At 45.2% G+C, this 20,920-nt stretch overlaps 1 long non-coding RNA gene across 1 annotated transcript; it reads right to left on the minus strand.

Annotated features, from left to right (window-relative positions):
- Positions 1-243: 243 nt before the first annotated feature.
- Positions 244-5,371, minus strand: LOC103152549 (uncharacterized). Its single transcript, XR_477740.2, has 3 exons — positions 5,227-5,371; positions 1,797-1,799; positions 244-342 (listed from the first exon to the last, which is right to left on the minus strand). It is a non-coding gene; the product is annotated as an uncharacterized LOC103152549 (long non-coding RNA).
- Between the last annotated feature and the right edge of the window lie 15,549 nt (positions 5,372-20,920).

Raw genomic sequence — 20,920 nt, forward strand, 5'->3', positions numbered from 1 at the left:
TGCCCGGAAGGCGGGCCGGTGGGGGGGATGCGGTCGGCGGTGGCGGCGGCGACTCTGGACGCGCGCCGGGCCCTTCCTGCGGATCTCCCCAGCTGTGGTGCCCGTCCGGGTCCCCTATCTCTTCCCCATCTCCGTGGGGGTGGGGCGGGGGCCCCCCGGCCGGGTGTTACCAGCTGACTAAGAACTGGTGCGGACCAGGGGAATCCGACTGTTTAATTAAAACAAAGCATCGCGACGGCCGCGCTGGGTGTTGACGCGATGTGATTTCTGCCCAGTGCTCTGAATGTCAAAGTGAAGAAATTCAATGAAGCGCGGGTAAACGGCGGGAGTAACTATGACTCTCTACGCCGGCTGTGACATGTGTCTATAATGTGTTATCCTCTAACACCTACCAAGGCTCTGCCCACCCTTGGTTATCCGCTCTAACCTTCCTCTCCAACTAGATGGTTTTGTGTGCCATGGCTTGCTGGTTGGGTCTTGCACTTAGCTAACCAGTCCTGTCTTCCACGGATAAGGACACCGACCATTCTCATCTGACCGGGATGTCCAGGCTACATCTCAAGAACCCCCCGTGGAGCACACCTGTCAGAGGAGTGGAACGTCGGTCAACCCGTTCATCTGAGGGAGCACCTGGTGAACCCACCAGGTGCTTTCTGCTTTTAAGCTTTCTGCTTAAAAGGAGACCCCGTCCCCCTGAGGAGGGCCCTGATCAGATGCCTATTATGACAATTAAGTCTGCACCTCCTGTTAAGAGACTCTTCTCTTTGGCCCCACCTAGGTGCAACTTTTTGTTCTTCAGTACTACTAAGAACTGGAGGTCAAAAATGACGTCTGACCTCAAGTTACCCCCCTACGTGACAGTGGGACTCAGAATGCCATGGCGGGAACAAAATTGCCCTCTATGCTTGGATGCTGTTTCTCTTTCATCGGCTAGAGAGGGCGTAACCCATCTTATTTCTAAACACAAGGCTCGGAAGGTTGAGTGGTACTGCCTTAAATGTCATAGTCGGAAAAAGAGTCTTGCTAGTGCTCCTTGTCACTCCGGCAAGTGTGGCTCAAAACCTAGCAAATCCCCTGAGTCTAAACCCCATGGTTGTGACATTTGCCCGGCTTCCTTTGGTTCCCAGAGAGGTCTCTCCCTCCACAAAAAGAGGAAACACCTCAACAGTAACCCCGTGTCAGCACAGAGGCCCATGTGTGATGCTATCCTGAATATCGACATGGAAGATGCTTTGGTAAACACTCCCTTGTATCCTACCAATAAAACAAGTAAGCGGAAACGCAAAGGGATCTCTCTCAGGAAACTGCTTAAGAGAACCTTCAAAGACTGGGACACTCCTAAGGGTGGCCTTCACCCGCTCAATTCACCCCCCAAGGTGGTGAACAAGACCCTTTGGAAATACATTAAGAACATGAGAGCCATCAAGAGCCTCAAGGGTGAACTCGCTGTTTGTCGCAAAAACTTTACCCACTCTCATGGGAGACAGAAAATCAGGAGCCACAAGTTCAAATACCTGCAATGGCTTATTAAACAAGACTTCAGTGCGGCTGCTACCGTGGTGTTTGAGGGCATGAGTCTCCGATCGTGCCCTCTGAACAAAGATGTGGTCGAATCCACATACCGTACCCTCTGGGAGGGGCGAGACAAATTCACTGGTCTTGGAGTCTTTGGTGACATCTCAGAAGCTGACAATGGTCATCTGAGGTCTCCAGTCACCCCCGATGAGGTCCTTGGGATCCTCAAAGGCATGAAGGAAAACACTGCTCCAGGGCCTGATGGTGTACGGAAATCCCACCTTCTCAAATGGGATAAGGATGGTAAACTCCTGGCTTGTCTTTTCAATTCCATCCTATTCAATGGCAAGCTTCCCAGTATCCTAAAGGGAAGCCGCACCACCCTGGTCCCAAAATGCCATGATGAGGAAAAGCTCAGGCTCATCGAGAACTGGATGCCCATAACCCTTAGCTCAGTGATTCTGAGGATCCTCTCCAAGCTCCTCTGCAACAGACTCAGTGACGCTTGCCCCACCCACCTTACCCAGCGCGGCTTTATCAAAGGCAAAGGCTGCAGCACAAACCTGATGTTTGTTGATGGCCTAATCAAAAGAGCTTGGAGGAAAAAAGAGACGCTTGCTCTAGTCCTTGTGGACTTGGCTCGGGCCTTCGACACTGTCTCCCACAAACACATCTCTGAAGTACTAGAGATCAAGTCAGTCGACATCAGTGTTCGCAACCTGATTGAGGACTCTTACCACCGCTCATACTCCAGAATCCTTACAGGGAATGGGGTGTCTGACAAGATCACTCTGCGGGTTGGGGTCAAACAGGGTGACCCTTTGTCCCCTCTACTCTTTAACCTTGCCCTTGACCCCCTCCTATCCTTCCTAGACCGGAAGGGAACGGGATTCAGAGTCAAGGGTCTTGAAATCACCACCTAGACATATGCGGACGATTTGGTGCTTGTCAGTAACTCCTGGAAAGGCATGGCCTCCAATCTCAATATTCTTGAGAAGTTTCTAACCAACACTGGCTTGGATGGTAAGATCCATAAGTGCAGCGGCTTTTTCCTCTGGCTCATTCGGATCTGTGTCCATCAATAACTGCGATCCGTGGACCATCAAGGGCCTCCCGGTACCAATGCTAAGTCCACACCAGACAGTTAGATACCTGGGGGTGGATCTCTGCCCCACCAAAGGTATCGTACCAACCAACCTGCAAGTCCGTTTGCAGGACATCATTGATCATGTCAATGCAGCACCTCTGAAACCTACCCAGAAACTGACCTTGTTCTCAACCTATGGTATCCCTTGGGTCCTGTACCCTTCTGTCATGAGCATGGTGGGCTCTGTGGACCTTGGGGCTGCTGACCGGTTGATACGTAAGGAAGTCAAGTCCTGGCTACACCTCAAGCCATGCACCACTGACGGCATACTATACTCCAGGAAAAAAGACGGGGGCTTAGGACTCCAAAAACTTGGCAAAGTGGTTCCAATAGCCCAGCTACGGAGATGGAGCAAACTGTTGCAGTCCAAAGACCCTTCATGCAAAACACTTGCAGGGACCTTCCTTCCTAAGGGTGACTTGGACTCCAGATGGAGGGTCGCTTTTGGAACAGATAAGAAAGTAAAACTGAAGCAAAAACTGGAATCGCTGGAACCTCACTCCATTGGGCCCAACTGGAGGAGAGAGGAGTTCCAGAAGTGGATCTCTCTAAGATCTCAAGGGAGAGGTTTAAACGCCTTTCGGAATGACCCTATCAGCAATAGCTGGTTAAAAGACCCAGGCTGGCTGAGTGAGTCTGACTTTATCGTGGCACTACATCTCAGATCCAATACCGTAAATACCCTCACTACCCTTGGTCGGGGCTCGCAGACTAACTCCAGTTGCCGACTTTGCCACAAGGGCTGGGAGGGTTTGCCACACATTGTCAGCTCCTGAAACAGCCTGCAAAAGATCAGAATGATGAACCACAACATCATTTGCAACCGACTTGCTTTGGAAGCCAGAAAACTGGATTGGATGGTCTTCCAAGAAAAACACATCTCCTCGACTGAGTTTGGCACAGCAGTGCCAGATCTGATCTTAATAAAAGAAAAGACTGGCATTGCGATTGATGTGGCCATCGCCTTTGAGCTTCGCTCTGGAACCCTCCGGAGACGTGCTAGAAGGAAAACCGAAAAGTACTATGTGTTCGCCCCAGTGATCGCAGAAACCTTCGATCTTCTGCAGGTTCACACCTACGGGTTCCCCCTAGGAGCAAGGGGAAAATGGTACGAGGACAACATGGAAGTGCTCCTCATGATGGGGCTCTCCAAGATCAAGGCAAGAAAACTGGCAAGATCCCTGTCCACCAAGGCCCTCCAGAGGACAGTGAGGATGGTCAAAACCTTCAAGAAACTCTCCCGCTGAAAATATGTATAGTTTACATGTTGCTTGTTCCCTTTTCTCTGGTTGTTAAATTAAAGTTTGAACTCTAAGTCTGACTTTTTTTTTTTTTAAATCTTGGTGAGGGCGGCACCAAGACCTTGGCCTATGAGTATGGTTGGAGGAGTTAGAAATGTCAAGGTGGGACCCTACCCCGACCGAGACAGTCTACCCCGACACATTGGAGCGGCCAGTCTCCAATGTGGCGCAAATCAATGGGTGACGAATGGGAACTTGGAACGGGGTTCCCGTCGACGAGAGACGTTAAACACCTCGAAACAGAGTCGCCTAGAGACCCGCTTTGGCGGCTATCTTGGGAATACCTGGTAGGCAAAGTGCGCGGTTGCCTTCCGGGCGTCACCGGCAGGACACTACCTCAAACACAGCTAGCGTTTTTGGGGGGTGTTCAGACCAACCATTAGGAGTTCACCCATTTGCAGGTCAAATGGGGGTATCACCGCCCAAGCCCTGGAGGATCACATGGAACCTCCAGGGGGAAACTATGGTAACGGCGGGTCGTAACGATGACTCTCTTAAGGGGTGAATAGAGCTTCACTCAGTACCGCTACGGCCGTGGAACGGTGGAGTCACTAGCACTTCCTTCTGGGGGTCCTCGGCCAATAAATAGGGGTAGAAGGTGGGAGAGCTGCCCCTTAGGCCGAGGAGCAGTAGTTACATGGTTGTACCTCCTCGTGGTCCCGCTGGTACGGCACGGACGCCGGCAAAACCAACCATCCCGGGTAACGAGTCGAGTTTGACCTGGCCGACTCTGAAGTCCCAAATAATCAATCGGAAGGAATTGCCCCCCTTTTGTCCTTACGCGGCTGAGGTGTCGCAGGCTGTGGCCTTCGTCCCTTTAAGTACAGACATATAAGCGGTCGTGAGTGTCTCTTAGGGGAACCACGCAAAATTTGGTCGCGCATGTGCTTGTGGTTGGGCATGTGTTGCAGCGTCTACAACCTCCCCAATGGCGACGGGACAGCTGTTGGGTGATAGGACGGGTCCCACCCACTGGACTGGTGGAGCGGGGGGACTCTACGCGCCCTGCACGGGCCTTGGCCTGGCATGTGGGGGAACTCTGTGCGAACCGGGCAAGGTGGAAGGTGCACACATACCTCGTGGCTGCGGTGCCACGGAATTGTGTGGCTTCGGAGGTAGGGCCACTCGAGTCGAGCACGTTCCCACGGCGTGCGCTGGATGCGTTGGATAGTCGGCACTCGTGATGATTACAAATCAACATGGTGCAGATTTCTGATGCCGTGACGGACACGATTCAATCCGGAAAGCGGTATGCGCCGCCACACAGTAGCCAAATGCCTCGTCATCTAATTAGTGACGCGCATGAATGGATGAACGAGATTCCCACTGTCCCTAACTCCCATCCAGCGAAACCACAGCCAAGGGAACGGGCTTGGCAGAATCAGCGGGGAAAGAAGACCCTGTTGAGCTTGACTCTACTCTGGCATTGTGAAGAGACATGAGAGGTGTAGGATAAGTGGGAGGCTTCGGCCGCCGGTGAAATACCACTACTCTTATCGTTTTTTCACTTACCCGGTGAGGTGGGAGGGCGAGCCTGTAGTGGGCTCTCGGTTCTGGCATCAAGCGCCCCACCCGTGCGGCCGGTGCCCTGCGGTTCTCTGACCCTCCAGGGTCGAGAGGGGGCCAACCGGTCCTCCGGGGCCGGCCAGGGCCTGTCCCTCTCGGGTGTGGGGCAGACCTCATCCCCCCTCTCTGCTCTCTGGGGCTGGGTGGCCGTGCCTTAGCAGGGGCACGAACTTCCAGGGCCTGCGTGCTGGAGGGTTTAATCCGAGGAGGGGTGCTTAAGTGTGGGTACACGTGTTCGGCCGGTGGGCCTGGTTACCCTGGTTCTCAGTGGATGGTCCCGACCAGGGCAGGGAGAGGGGACGGCCTGCGGGAAGCGGCCGGGGAGGAGACACCCTCCCCGGTGAACACAAGGCCGTACTGCCCCCCCCCACTTGCCTTACCAGGGGCACGACCTTCCAGGCCCCGCGTGCTGTTGGGTGTAGTCCGAGGAGGGGTGCTTAAGTGTGGGTGCACAGGTGAGTGTGGAGAGCCTGGTTCTCTGGATGGGGCTCACAGTGGGTTTCTCTCCCCGGAGCAAAGCCTGAATGTGGGTTAGTGTTCTGGGTGTGCCTGCCTGGAGCTTCGTGCCTGGTCCCCTGCCCGGATGTGGGGGCCTGGAGCTCCATGCCCGGTCCCCTGCCCGGATGTGGGGCCCTGGAGCTCCATGCCCGGTCCCCTGCCTGGATGTGGGGGCCTGGAGCTCCATGCCCGGTCCTCTGCCTGGAGCTCCATGCCCCTGGTTCTCTGCATGGCCATGCGGGTCTGGAGCTACCCAAACCTCGCCCCACCCCAGGTAATTAAAGAGATGCGGTTGTTTCACAGTTAATTTCTTTATTTAACTTTTTTTTTTAAGTGGTTTGCTCCGTCTCTCTCTCTGAATCCCCAGGGGTGGTAGAGGATGCTAGGTCCGAAGACGAGTCACCTTGCCAAGGGAGTCCTGGACTACCGTCCCCGGAGGTTCCAGAACCTGGAGAAGATTGTGGTGCTGTGGCTCTGTCAAACTTGCTTCTGATGTCCGCCAGTTGTTCCGCAGTGAGCTGGTTGGCATAGAACCTGTCCGCAGTCCTGGTGTCGTGGCACAAGACCCGGGAAAACTGTCCTCTGACCTTGCTGCTGTGTGCATCCCTTGCCTGTAAAACAGAATTAAAGAGTTTATTAAAAAACCTGGTGGTTTTCTCTGACCGGTTAATAAGAGGAATGTGGTACCCACGTGTGTCGCTAATGCGCTGCGGAAATCAGTCATGGTCGGCCGGCCCGGAAGCCCCATCTCGGTCCAGGCACACTGTGCGAACCGTGTCAGCTTGGAGATCCGCTTCTGGTTGCTGCTGAACAGCAGGAACTTGCACGGTGGGTTCAGCGTGCTCCGGATCGACAGCCACTGGACGAACCAGCTGAACTCTGCGTGGGTCAGGAACAGCTGGGCAGCTCCAAAGGCCCTGTTGGTCTTGTGGTTCCTCACCTGAGAAGGGATGAGATCATGAGCTCCAGGAGGATGGAGCTCAGTGCACCTGGTTCTCTGCCCGGAGCTCCATGCACCTGGTTCTCAGAGATCCACTTACATTGATTACAAAGCCTGGAGATCCTTCCTCAGCATCGTCTATCGCTTCCTGAAGTTCTCCCACCGTCATGTTTGTCAGGATGCCAGGTCTGTGACCGTACACCGCAGACAGGTAGCAGGTTAGGTAGCCTGTGGCACAGCTGGACATTCGGTGGTGCTGCCTCCAGCTTCCCGAGGAGGACAGGGATGGTTGCCGTGGCCAGGCTCTTGCACTTTCGCAGGTGCTTCCTGGTGATGGACCTCTTTGCCTTGGAGCGCTTAACGGAGATCTGGTGGAGCGTTATCTTGGTTCCAATCTGCTGGAGGTCCACTCTGACCGCCCTGCTGACGGCCCTGATCTGTCTCCTGGTCAGCCTGGATCCTCTCGGCGGAGTCTCGGAGAAGTAGTCCATGAACTGTGAGAAGTTCACCAGGTAGACCTTGACGGTTGTTATGGTTCTCCTCTTGTCCTTCAGGGCTTGTGGGAAAGCGTGGATCTCCTCCACGTCATGCATGAACGTCCAGCAACGATGGAGAGAAGGGTCCGGATCCGGCCCAGCTTGGAGCGTGCATTCATGCGGTGCTGTGGCGTGGACAGAGCCCCCCGGAGGTGTGTGTGGTACTCCTCCAAGTACCTCTCCACGGCAGCAGGGAAGACGAGCGGGGCAAAGGGCAGCAGGGCAAGCCCTCAGACTACCTTGCTGCTGGACCCGGCTGGAGGGTCAGAGTCGCTCCGGTCTGCCTCTGGCTGTGTCTGGGCAGGAGGGGAGCCAGCGCTGGAACCAGGACCAGGAGGAGGAGGAGGAGGGGGAGAGCTGGTGTTGGAACCAGGAGGAGGAGGAGGCAAGGCAGCCAGAGAACCAGGCATGTGAGAGGAAGGCGAAGAATCCCTACCGGAAAGGGGCTCCGGAGCGGTCCGCTGCGGTGTCCCCGGAGAAGAGGAGACATCTCCGTCCTCCCCCGGAGAGTCTGGGGCTGGTGCCTGCTGGTCCAACACGTCCAGCTCGGATACTAGCTGCGGCGTGGGCTCCGTGGACCTCAGCTTGGCGAGAGCGCGGACAGTGGCTCTCCACTGCAGTGTGCGGAGGTGGTCGTCGGTCGCCTTGATGTCCAGCTCCCTGTGACCGGTGTAGAGGTGGCGGTCCACTCTCGGACCTCTGTAGTTGCAGCCCCGGACAGGACAATCCATCCCCCGGATGTTAACTTGTCCGTGGGCAAACGCCAGGGGGATTTTCCGCTCCGCCTGGTTCAAAACGTGGTGAACTCGGTCCAAATGCTTCGGCAGCTGAGCAAACTTACTGCAGCAGATGGGACAACGTCTGTAGGGTCCTTCAAGTGGCATCTGGAAGCTTCCCCAGTGCTCAAAACGTCGAGTAGAAGCGTCTCTGTCCGGTAAAATCACCGCTGCCAGGGCTGGAATGGACAGGTGTCCCCTATTGAGGGTTAGGGTTAGGTATGTGATGGTTAGGGTTAGGAAAAGGGTAAAGGTAAGGTTTAGGCTGTAGAAATGAATGGAAGTCAATGGAAAGTCCCCACAAAGATAGCCAGACAAACATGTGTGTGTGTGTGTGTGTGTGTGTGTGTGTGTGTGTGTGTGTGTGTGTGTGTGTGTGTGTGTGTGTGTGTGTGTGTGTGTGTGTGTGTGTGTGAGTGTGTTTGCCTTGTGAACTTGAGCTCAGCTTTCAAAGGTTTTAATTAAGGATTTAACAAGTGGGCAATTACTTGTTTACCCAGAGGACCAGGTTAGTTTGGCTTTTTTCCCCTTAATCAATAAAATCATGAGAACCATCATTACAATTTGTTTGATGATCTGAAAAATTTGAGTGTGACAAAAAAAATTACTTTTTTATGCCTCTGTACCTCAAACTATTTTCAATAAAACACTAATTTAAACACATGAATAAAGGTTGCGACAGGTTTTATCATGTAATGTATCATTTTACATGGCAAACCGTCACATTCTGAAGGAAGTTTTCTAGCTAAATAGGATTTTATAAGGACATGTAAGTTTAAATAGACAAAAAATTACTATGAAGTGAAAAGAATGCAGTTTAGATGTTGCATTAGAACTTATAAATGACAAACACATATGAAGCCCAGGGGTTTGAAATGTGCACAGTAAGCGACTCATTGTCTTGCCTGAGGTCACACTTCCAGTTTGGAATGATTGAGCATCAAACGAACATCCGTGGGACTGAGACCCCAACAGCTCCTTTTATCATGTTTTTCTTTTTTTCAATTCCAGGGACATTGTGTACAAAAAAAAAATCTGACAAAAACATAACTAATTTCCTTTCATATGTAATTTTTTTCTATTGTATGGAATTTAAAGTTGTGCATTTCGTTGTTGGTTTTTAAACAAGAAAACAAAAGAAAATGGTGAGCTTTGAGTTTCATTAGCAACAAGTATTGTTGAAATCAAGACAGGATTTCCGGTAACCATGATTCATCAGAAGTGAAACAGAAGAGCAGAGAGTTTGTGTGAGATGAAAAGACTGAGTGAAAACTGCTATAAGAAATGCCCAACAACACATCAATGTTGCTCAAGTAAATTGGCTTCTTTTTCTTTCTTTTTTTTATTTAATGAATGCCTTTTTAACTTCTTCTACTTCTTCTTTTGTCATCCTGAGAGACAACTATCTGTAAGCTTATGGCTCCCAGAGCCCGACGGCCTGCATAACTCTTCCTTGTCTGACACTGTACTGTCATATCCTGCCGAGGCTTCATTAATTCCCCATCCCGGAATCAATGACTTGCCTTTGTAACAGATTTGCAGTCTCAGGCACTTTCTTTCTTGCTCTCTCTCTCTACGTCTTTCACTCTCCCTTGCTCTCAGTGGTTCAACCTCAAGGGAAGAGATGTGAAGATGAATGACAACAAGGTCATTTTACCACAAGCAGAAATGTCCGGCGTGTGATAGAAAGCGCACGTTTTTTGTGTGAATGTGTACAAACTTCTGTACGTGTAGTTAAACTAAAAACAAGTTGGATTCCTGTGGAATATATGTGAATCCGTCTTGTACTGTTGGTTTTGTTACGGTATTAAAAATGTGTGGTTTTGTGTGTCATGTGCTGCCATGTGTGTTTGCATACATTGAGTGTGACATCTCGGCAAATAGTGCTGTAGCCTTAGAACTCTCTCTGACACTGTAAGTTATTGTCATTCGCTGGAAATCTGAAAGGGGCAAGGTTTTTCCTGAAATATTCCATGACCTTTAGACTGAAATGCCACTTTTATTTTGGGTCAGGTGATTGCTTTGTGGGCTACAGCTTTACCTATGACATTTTTCCCCTTTACCTAATAATTATGAGTAAATTATTGACCTAAACTGTAATCTGATACCTAGACTAAATATATTTTTTCAATCTATTACAGTTTTAATTCATCTTTTTTTTCTTAACCCTTGTGTCTACAAACGGGGTCCAACCGACCCCACACACGTAAAACTTGTATCATTTGCCACAGTCCTCTACGTTTGCCTCAGTCCTCGCACGCACAAGGATTAACCAAGTTCAAAATGTGTTCAAGGTACAGACTTGCATTATGATACCTGATATGACACCTGTTCTTAATCCTCCTGTGGTCTTAAGAGAGACATTTAGACCAACATGTTTTTTGCTCTGTGTGCAGCCCAGTGAGATTGCACTGACCCCAGGTGTGCTTTTTCAAGTTTTTTTTTGTGTGGTTTGGGGAACTGACAGTCTGACGGGACAACCCCCTACTTCCCTGCTGTTAGACTGTGACATTTGCTATGCTCCTCCTGAGCATCGTGCTAATACAAATACAAATGTTTCTCAGAAAAGTTATACAGTAAATTTTTACTTTCATTGTTAGAGAATCTTGTTGTTCTGTCAGACTATTTCTCAGTAATCCGACAGAAAGGGGGTTGAGAGAAGGGGAGCAACATGTAGGGCAAAGGACCCAAGGACAGAGTCTTTATAATTTCATAACCCTCAAACGTTTTCACATTTTGCCACACTAACAGCACAAACACCTGTACTGGCTTAAGTAGAAATCAGATCCAGAATACAGAACACACCCAGTAAAGGTTAAGTGAGTATTTTTTGATTATTATTATTATTAGAAAACCAAAACTGCAAGATGGTTGGTAACTTCTTGGGTTCAGTTTTCAGATTAGTGTTTGTGAAAAAGACAAGGGTGAGTGACTGGCAGCTCAAATAGAAGTCTTGTGTCAACAGGATGAGGTGGCTTACTGGCAGACATCCTCTGGAGACTTGGACTTCAGCAAACTTGAATCCTGGAGGTTGTAACTGATGAAGTTTGGCATCCTGTCCTCTTACTGGAGATTATTTCACCCGTGGGACATATAGAGAAGTGAACTGCATATGCAGAACCAGAAAGGATATTGTTGGGGAGAGTGGAGGCTCCAGAACAGGGCAAGTTTATGAAAACTCTTTAATGGTCAAACAACAGGAGAGTCAGAACTTGTGTCCATATTCTGGTACCTCTGTTTTCTGTTTAGCCCTTTCTTTTCTGTTACAATCACCACTTAACTTGACCCTGCCTACTTCTTACTGATTTATGTCCTCCCCAACCAGAAAATCCATGTATTTATCCATATGAAAATAAGATGGAGATAGATGGATCTAAATACAGAACAATACTGGAAGATAACCAATACTGGAAGCTGTAAACATACAGCCGGTGTTTTAATAGGATGGTTTAGATCAGAATGAGACCTAATCAAAGTTTAGTTCTAAATCCACTTGAGAATCTGTGAATAGTGAAAAATGTATATAAGCCACAGTATTTTAGGTTAGCAATGCTTCCAAAAATGTATTTAATTAAATTCTTCTAAGAATACAACTAATTAAAAACTGTTTAATTCAGTATATATCTGTAATAACATCACAGTATTATTGCAAATTACACAAGTTCCCCAGAGAACAGCAACAAAAGGAACATTCCCATGTTTAATTCCTGCTTAAGTTTATAGAATTAGGATGTGAGCAGACAGGCCATTATCTCAGAGTCTAATAAATCCCACCTGTTTGTTAACTAACAGCCCCATTACCTTACCGCTGCCCCAGAGCCGATTTATCTGCAACCACTGTTATGTCACTGCATCTGCGACTGCTGGTGTGAAGTGATAATGAAATATCACATTCTTCCTCCTTTTTTAAAATTGTTTGCCCACTCCTCCTTCTATCCCATTTAGAGGGGGACATTTAAGAGCAAAGCATGGCAGCGGGACCCCAGAGTTATCAGTCAAAACCGAAGGGAGCGATACTGAAGTAGGACCCGTCTCTTGTTCGACCCTGCTGTTTGTCAGGAGACTCAATCAATGCGTAATTACCTCAGATGAGTATCATAAAAAACAATGCCACGAGCCCTTTCAAGGTTACCCCTCCATCCCATCACAATTGTGTTATTTATAAATATGGAACGGTTGTAAATGCGGCTGGCGAGCTGGATGACGGTAACGGCTGATGGACGTGATATATTTCCAATTTGCACTGTAGAGATCTCAGAAGACAGGTCGATGCAGCTAAGAGCTGCTCTCACTGCGGCTAATAACACTGATAATGAAGGTTCGTGCTCGAGTCTGGCTCTCAGGTAAAACAGATAAGAACCTTGAATTCGTTCAACCACATTTAATATGTCAGCAGTTCCAGTGATACGCTGATATTTCATCCATTCTCAGCATGGAAATGTGAAAGAGTATTGATGGGAAAGGGATACAATAAATTCTCAAATAATTGCCTGAATCGTTTTTGTTAATATTTTACTCAGCCCAACAATAATTCAGTTTAATTTAGTGTTTATAATGACTTACTATAATAAAATGGACCGGTTGCAAGCAATAAACTGATTACAAGTCTATTTGCTGACTGGTAGTCAGAGTTTGTTTGTCCATTCAGATTTGGGGTAGCTATCTCCAATAGCAGCCATGTTTCCATTAGAAGTCCTTGTCTAATGTCGAAAAAACACAACTTCCATTAAATAAACAATACAATTAAAATGACTCTTGAATAAGATTGTTCACATGATAAGGTTTTGAAATCAATGCTCTCAAGACAGATGTGACATGAGATGTATTCATAAATCAGCCATGGTGGCGATAGCGCTCTTCATCAATCAGCAAATCAGAGGAGACGTCTGTGTTTTATTCAGGCTTTGGAGCGACAAACCTTGTACACATGGGAGTGAACACATGCGCCGTTTTGGGGAAATTGTAGTCAGTGATTTTACAGAAGAGCTTTGGATTCAACACTTCATAATGCCACATGACTTTTTGTGAATGGTGTGAAGCTGTGAGAGCTCTGGTGGAGACAGCTGCACATTGTCAAAAAAAAACCCCGAAAAACAAACCATCATCCTTCATCCACTTCCTGTGTCGTCTCTGTTCTTTTTACCAATAGTAACATCTGGCTGTTGATCACTCATGTGATTAAAAAATTTGTTTATATTTAGCTGAAAAAGCCCCACCTCATCTGAATGCAAAAACGTTTTATCAAAAAACTTATTTTCTTAAAGTTCCCATTAAACAAATTAAGTTATGTAATTTAAATGTACTTTATCATTTATTTTACAATATATTAGAATTCCTAATTGCACTTTCTGAATAAATTGAAAGAAGGTTTGGTGCAGTTTCTTTTTTATTTTTATTTTTTGTCAGTTTCTTTATTATTTCTTTTACATTGGCTGCTGTCCTCCTAACTGCACGGACTGAACAAATTAAAGTTTTGTTGTTTGACATTTGACCAAACAAATTATCACATTTTGTAATTCAGTACATTTATATCTGTGTTTAAAGAAAGAAAAACTTTTAAAGTCAATTTAGATTTCAGAAAAACTTTTAAAGTCAATTTAGATTTCTGAATCGGTATCAGCCAATACTAAACCTCAGATATCTGCATCAGTATCAGAAGTGAAAAATGTGGATCGGTGCATCCCTAGAATGAGAGCTTTATGATTTAAAACACTTTGAAATGAAACACTTTGTTGCTATGCAAATAAACTTTGATTGACTGTTTTATAGAAGTTACCAAGTTCATCAGATGTTCTGCTAAATCTTCCAAAAATTATCTGTTGCAAACTACGTGTTTTGTTTACTCGTTTGTCCATGCAGAGTTGGAGGCACAGTCACATCCAAAACATAAAATGTAAACTGTCAAATACCAAAAGAAAACAACAACAAGCAGACTTCCTTACACGGTTATTGAAGATGCACATTACTGAACAGTCGACAGTTGGCCTCAAACATAAATTAAAGACATGTCGAAGTAAATACAGACCGCATTATTTGCATAACCTCTATTAGCTGTGTGAGAAATTAATGAAATGTGTTTATCTACAAGATTTAAGTACCAAAACCTCCCACTCTGTAGATTTCTCCACTTTTGTACCTATTTCTTCCCTTCCTACCATCATTTCATCCTTTTACAACTTTCCTTCTGTGTGTCTACTGTTTCGTCCTTGACCGCAAAGGCACTAGCACCATTTTGACACAACCAAAAAGTGACAAGGTTCTTCTTTTATGTCATTAGACAGAATTAATGCTTTCAACCATAGAAGTAGCTACTTGTTTTAATCCAAGTCATCTTTAAGGGTAAAAGTGCTGCCAGGAAAAAAAAAAAAAAAGCTTAATTAAAATTGACTTATGAGATACTGCACTACCATAGGAGAAAAATATTCGGTTATAACATGTCACATCTCTCATACCCTACTTAGAGAACAGCTCACTTATGATCCAAGTCTACTTAGAGAATACAGAAATACTCCTCACTATCCATCATCCCATTTAATCCTTGTCTTCATCCTCCTTTTGCTGCCAAGCTCCTCATTCACTGGAACAGACTCTAATTCTAAGGTATCTATCAGCTGTCTCCTCCATGGTTAGTCACAGTGAGTCAGCCTCTTTCATCAACCTCTCTGTGGGACCCAGCTCCCCTGCTCCTCCTCATCACTCCAACTCCTTTCACCATCACCTGATGCCCCCTCAGGGAACCGTGTCAATTCCAAACCCATAAGGGGGGGGGGGGCTTGACACGGGTCTCAGAGGACCGCCTGCTCCCCTTTGCTCCCCCTTGCTCGCTGGAGGATGAAATTAGGCTGCAATGGACCATCCATAGCAGGGGGGTCACTCAAGACAACTAGGCAGTCGTGCTTGACCAGCACTTCACCGTAAACACCGCTGCTACAAACTACTCCCCTCATTCACCCTTGCTTAGGCCCTCCTTCTAACCTCCAACTCTCCTCACATTCAACTTGCCTTTTGCCCCACAGCTTAAAGCCATTTAACCCCTACTATGGGGCAGAACAGCTGGGGTCCATGAGTGGCAGATTGGTTTATGCTGGGTTATAAAACCTTGGTGTTTAAGCCAAACTTGTTTGGTTTTTCCGAGTGTATGTGTTGTGTGTGTTGTGTGTGTGTGTGTGTGTGTGTCGGCTATTCTCAGCTTGAAAGGGACTTAAATTACACTCTGCAAGCCAGAAAATACTGTGTTGATTGCGTTGTTAAGAGTTTTGGTATCTTTACCTTACATTTCCAAGCAGATTTATTACCTTTCATTTCTAAATATAGCTGTTGTCTAGTGGGCATTCGCAACATTTTAGCCAAATAGGTTTCCACTTATTTCTAGTTGAATATATATGACAGTGTGGGAATGAAACAAAAAAAAAAAACCTGCCGCAATATTTGAAATGCCAAGCTTCATGCATGCATATCGTAATTGCTTGCAGTTGGAGTCCAACACATCCCCAGTCTCATCAACATTCTCCCCACCCCCTAAAGAAAAACACGGACGCAGTCTTTTATGGGCATCCAAGTCAGAAGTCCCCAAAGTTAAAGGCGCAATTACTGCGAGTGTCTATTAAAGGGTGCATAAAAGATGGGAGAGCGGGATTCGCCTCTACATCAGACACATAAAAGAAACAGGAATTGGAGAAAGAGGTGTGAACTCCCATCTTAGAGGAAAGGAGCACAATTACACTGAGGCTTTAAAGGACGAGGTAAGAGCTTGTCTTTAGAGTCTATTTGCTCCAGAATGAGCTCGGGAACAGTTAGGCAAGAGAGGAGTGTGGTGCATTATGGGAAGCTGGAGGCTATATTATTGTCATTTTGTCTTCCTTAGAGTACATACACCTGGATTTGTTCCCATGTTAAGGAATAGCTTATAGCATTTTAGAGTCCTTACACAGGTTTTCACACACCTTAAGGGGTTTTCACCTTTTATCACTTTATAACTTTGAGCCTTAATGTATTATCATGGGATTATATGTGACTGAACAACACACAGTAATGCAACATAAGACACTTTTTTCTTTATTTCTTTTTTTTTTTATGAAATATGATATTCAGACCCTCTGAATCAGTATTTTGTAGAACCAGTCTTAACATCTGGCCATTGGTGGGCACACTTATGTGGGTCCAGCGCTATTGGAGAAATTACTTGTTCTCTTTTACAAATGACAAGAAATCCTACAAGAAATCCAACTCCCATTTCTTTTTACTTTTTGTGAACAAAAAAGTTGCACTCATGTCTTTGGTGTTGTTTCCTTCAGTGGTTCTTGGTGCAGCGCCCCCCCAGGGTGAGAAGGTGCACATGTTTTTCAAAGAGTTTGACTTGACACAATGCAGTGTGAAAGAGAACTGCACCAGCTGAAAATGGATCAAATGATGCAGTTTTGATTCCTAATCGAACCTAGGCTATTAGCTGTGAAAACACCCTTAGTCATAGTTTTCTCTTTATCGTGCCTTCTCATTTTCACCATTAAGAATATAATGTTACATATCATCCATCCACATGAAATTTTACCATTTTCCTTTTCATCTTTATTAATGGGTCAACATAGGAACAAGAAACACACAGGAAGTCAAAGAGAAATACTTTGATTTTATTTGTACTTACATGGAGGCAACAAGTTTTTATTACTTTGAGGAAACTACACGGTTAAAAAGTCACCTTTTAGAGAGATTTCTCCTGAAATGTCAGGGCCATCCAGGGGGGACCTTTATGAAAGGTGTTTCTTCAAAAGCAATATCTCTAGTAAACATCTAAGCAGAAGCTGTCAATCTGCTCCAGCCATCAGTACCTGCAGAATGATTATGGCTGCTGTTCAGGAACTTCACTTTTTCCTCACTCCAGCTGAGAAATGCTGTTGTGTTGAGCTAAAACGCTGCTCATTATACTCAGACAAAGCAAAATTGTCAACCTTGTCCACAATGAATGGACCTTCAAGTATAATTACACTGTTGCACATTATGTTAAATCTTTTAAAATTGTTAGGAGATTGAAGCAGTTATGCTGTTATGCTGCAGAGATTTACACTTAATGTCTTCCATAATCTTCCCAGTAGTCCAAAGTGTATAAGTGTGGAGAGCTAAGCTTTGCTAGTGCTGTTGTTTCGTCTGCTTTGTGTTAAGGAAAATGTGAAGCACTGATCATGCTTCAGATGAAATGATGTTTGATATAGGCACCATGTATCTCCATGAATTTATAGTTAAACATTTCCTATAGACACGTTGCAGGGTGTCACATCATGTATGTGACACCCTGTCTCCCTGCTCCCTGCTGGAGGGCAAACAACCGCTAGCTGATGATGACTACCATTGGTTTTAGCTAAGTTGTCAACATAATGTGCTAAATCTTAAATTTATATGTGATGTCTAAAAAGGAAAGGGACAGAGTGCTTTTATATTAATAGTCAAAATTATGACAAGATAACAAGGTCAGGAAAAAGTTTTAATTAAAAAAAATAGCTTGGGAAAGAGAAGTAGGTCAGTTATGCTAGCTTGACTATGTCAATTTTAATATGTAGATGTGCTGCAGAATTCAGCGTGCTTTGGATTAGTTAAAAAACAAACAAAGGCGACCTACACTCTATTTGACAGATCATCAGTAAAACAGGTGGTTAAATCAACCACAGCTGTGTTCAGATGATCACTTATTAATAACCGCAAAATAAACATCAAGCCTCAAAACATTGTGGAAAATGTTTGCTTGTCTTTTGGTATTGAGTCCTGATACACTAATGGAGCTGTTATCTGTCAGTTGCTGTGTGTAATGTAGATGACAGAGTGAGAAAAAATAAAAATACAAGTGGTTTTGAGTTGTTCTGCCTGCATCATTTTCCCTTTGCTGTGGTGAACTGCACTAAATGAATCATACCTACATTTCCAGGTTTCATTTAGCTATCAAGATTTTTCTATATCATGTAAAAGAATCGTCCTTTTGTCCTCCAGTGTTGTGCAAAATTACCTGGCAATGTATCTATATATTTAGCAAGTTTATCTTTTATATATTGTGCATGAGTAGGTGGAGAGAACTTTGAACTGAACAATGCTGCGTTTAAAATGTGGAGCATGGAGAGAACCTAGCTTACCTTCACATCATTTAAATACGCTGTGTTTGGAGGTGAATGAAAGATTTAACCGGTATCTTTCAGTGGCAGCAAAACCCAGTTATAGGTTACACAATAATAATAAAAATGGCTCCGGAATCCTTTGCTCAAAAGATTAAAGCTATATTAGTGGCTATAACAATTCTACTTATTGCTCCTTTAAATTGTTCTGTTTGTGGGTAAGAGTGCAGTGAAGGATCTCATCATTCCTATGGTCACACTAACGGTGGGTTGAGGAAGGGACTGCTGACAACTGCTAGAGTTTAGCTGATAAGTCCGACGGGAGCACGATAAGAGCTGCAGTATGAAGGGTGAGGGGCCACTGTAGACTAGTGCAAACATAAGAAGGCGAAAATAAAGAGAAGAAAAGGAAGGGGGAAAATTTCTCACTATTATGTATTTCACGCCAGACTGAGCATTTGACATATCCAATTTCTAACCCAAGACACTTACTGTGTTTTTGTGTAGCTCAAAGGGGTTATAAAGGAGGTTACGGGCATTACAGATCAGTGTGTGTATGTGTGTATTTGTCTATACTCAAAGCAGCAGAGTTGAAGATAAAAAAAAAGCATTCTTTTTTTGTATTGAATATGTTGTTTAAATATGCTTGCTGAATTTTAAACGCTGCTATCCTGCAGAAGGGGGTGTTTTATTTCCTATTGGAGCTCTTTATGTATTTGTGTGCGTTTTCACAAAAAAGAAATGATCACTTCACATTTGTTACCCTCTGGGGAGAGCCAGTGGAATGCCCGCAAGAGCACACACACACACACACACGCACGCACACACACGCACACCTACACACACATATACTCAAAAACCCTCCCCCAGCAGCTCCTCCTGAGGCCCTCTAGCTCTTCCATCACCATTATAAGCTTTTAAAGACAGAGTGAGTCATAGACCACCAAACAGAGAGGAAACATGTTTTTCTATAATTTTTACTTTTAAAAAATGTATATGAATTTCATTAGTGTTAAACCACAACTATTAACATATCTAGATCTGACTAATTGCTCTGGCTGGTTTCCGCCTCTTCAGTTGTTCCTTGAACTTCCACCAACATGAAGGAGGATAACAAAAATACCAAAAAGCAAAAGAAAACCCGAAGGTGACATGCAAAGCACCAAAAATAACAGAAAACACAAAATAGTAAATACAATGTGTCAAGACAATGAAAAACAATTTGTAATTGAAGCTGCAGTGTAACTTTTACAAAATAAGTTTTGTTTTTGTTTTTTTTCCCATAACTGCTAAAACTATAACCATATAGGCAATTTATAATGTGAGACAGATAATATGTAAAACGGTCGATCTCCTCCTCCCTGAGCTGCTATTGCCATCTGAAGAAATGCACCGCTCCCGACCAATCAGAGCCAGAAGGACAGTGACAGGAAAACCTTTTATCTGCTATGATTGGTGGCCGTACTAACTATCATTAGCATTCATTGGCAGGCTATGTGGTGGTGAACCAGCTGTAGTGTAGCAGAGTACAAGGGGGAGGATGTGAGCAACGTATACACAGGAATGATAGACAGCGCCAAGACCCTCCTCCAGACTTTGATCAGTTATTTCTGACTGAGCTGTGTATTTCTACACTTAGCACTGGGAGAAGACAAATGAGTTTTTTTTTTGTTTTTGTTTTTGTTTTTTTAAGATGATCTGTCTTTCATTATCTTGTTATGACATAATTTTAACAAATATGTAACAAAACATCCATTTTATAAAAATGACACCTGCAGCTTTATTTAAATAAGCCACAGCACAGGAGAAAGTCAACCTGTTAAACAAAAACAAGGAAAAAGTGTGGTTTTGAATTAGCCTAGTTGAAAGTTGGAGTTAATGTCATTGAAATGTCTCTCAGTTGACCTAAAATGATTCTGCAAAAAGTGGACCAAAGCAGCAATGGGCATGATTCATAGCCTGTTATGGTAATGGCAGATGTGCACAGCCAGCTGAAGAGATGAAGAGATTACTTATTTACAGAGCTTTGTTGGGTTGGGTTGTTTTCTCATTTAATAAATACAAATATTGTTCAAATCATCTGCTTCCTGATTGAGGCATTATTTTTGATCATTTAAAAATATTTACAGATGACAAAAAAAGCACGAGGAGAAAAAATCTGCAAGATTGCAAAAACCTTTTCACGTCACTTTCGGGTCATGGAAACTAGAAAAACTCTTGATCTGTTTATTTAACTGTAGTTGTACATTCAGTGTTTTTTTTCTTTCTCTGCTTTGGACTCATTTGCTTTCCTAAAGCTGACCTGGTGGCTCACCAGCCTCATTGTCATAATTACCATCATCACAATCACTATTATCTTAATTGGCCTTATCTGCTCATTAGCTACTCGTTAGCTAATTGACTCGGAGAATATCCCTGCTAACACGTTGCGGGGAGACACAAAAGGCAACAGACGGAGATCAAGAGCAGACATCTGCCTGTTGAGGGAAGAAGGAAAAAAAGTGCGGCGAGCCTCAGCTCATCTGTCACAGTAATGACTGTCTCAAC

This window comes from Poecilia formosa, unplaced genomic scaffold, assembly GCF_000485575.1.
Source record: "Poecilia formosa unplaced genomic scaffold, Poecilia_formosa-5.1.2 Scaffold316, whole genome shotgun sequence".
Classification (NCBI taxonomy): Eukaryota; Metazoa; Chordata; class Actinopteri; order Cyprinodontiformes; family Poeciliidae; genus Poecilia; species Poecilia formosa.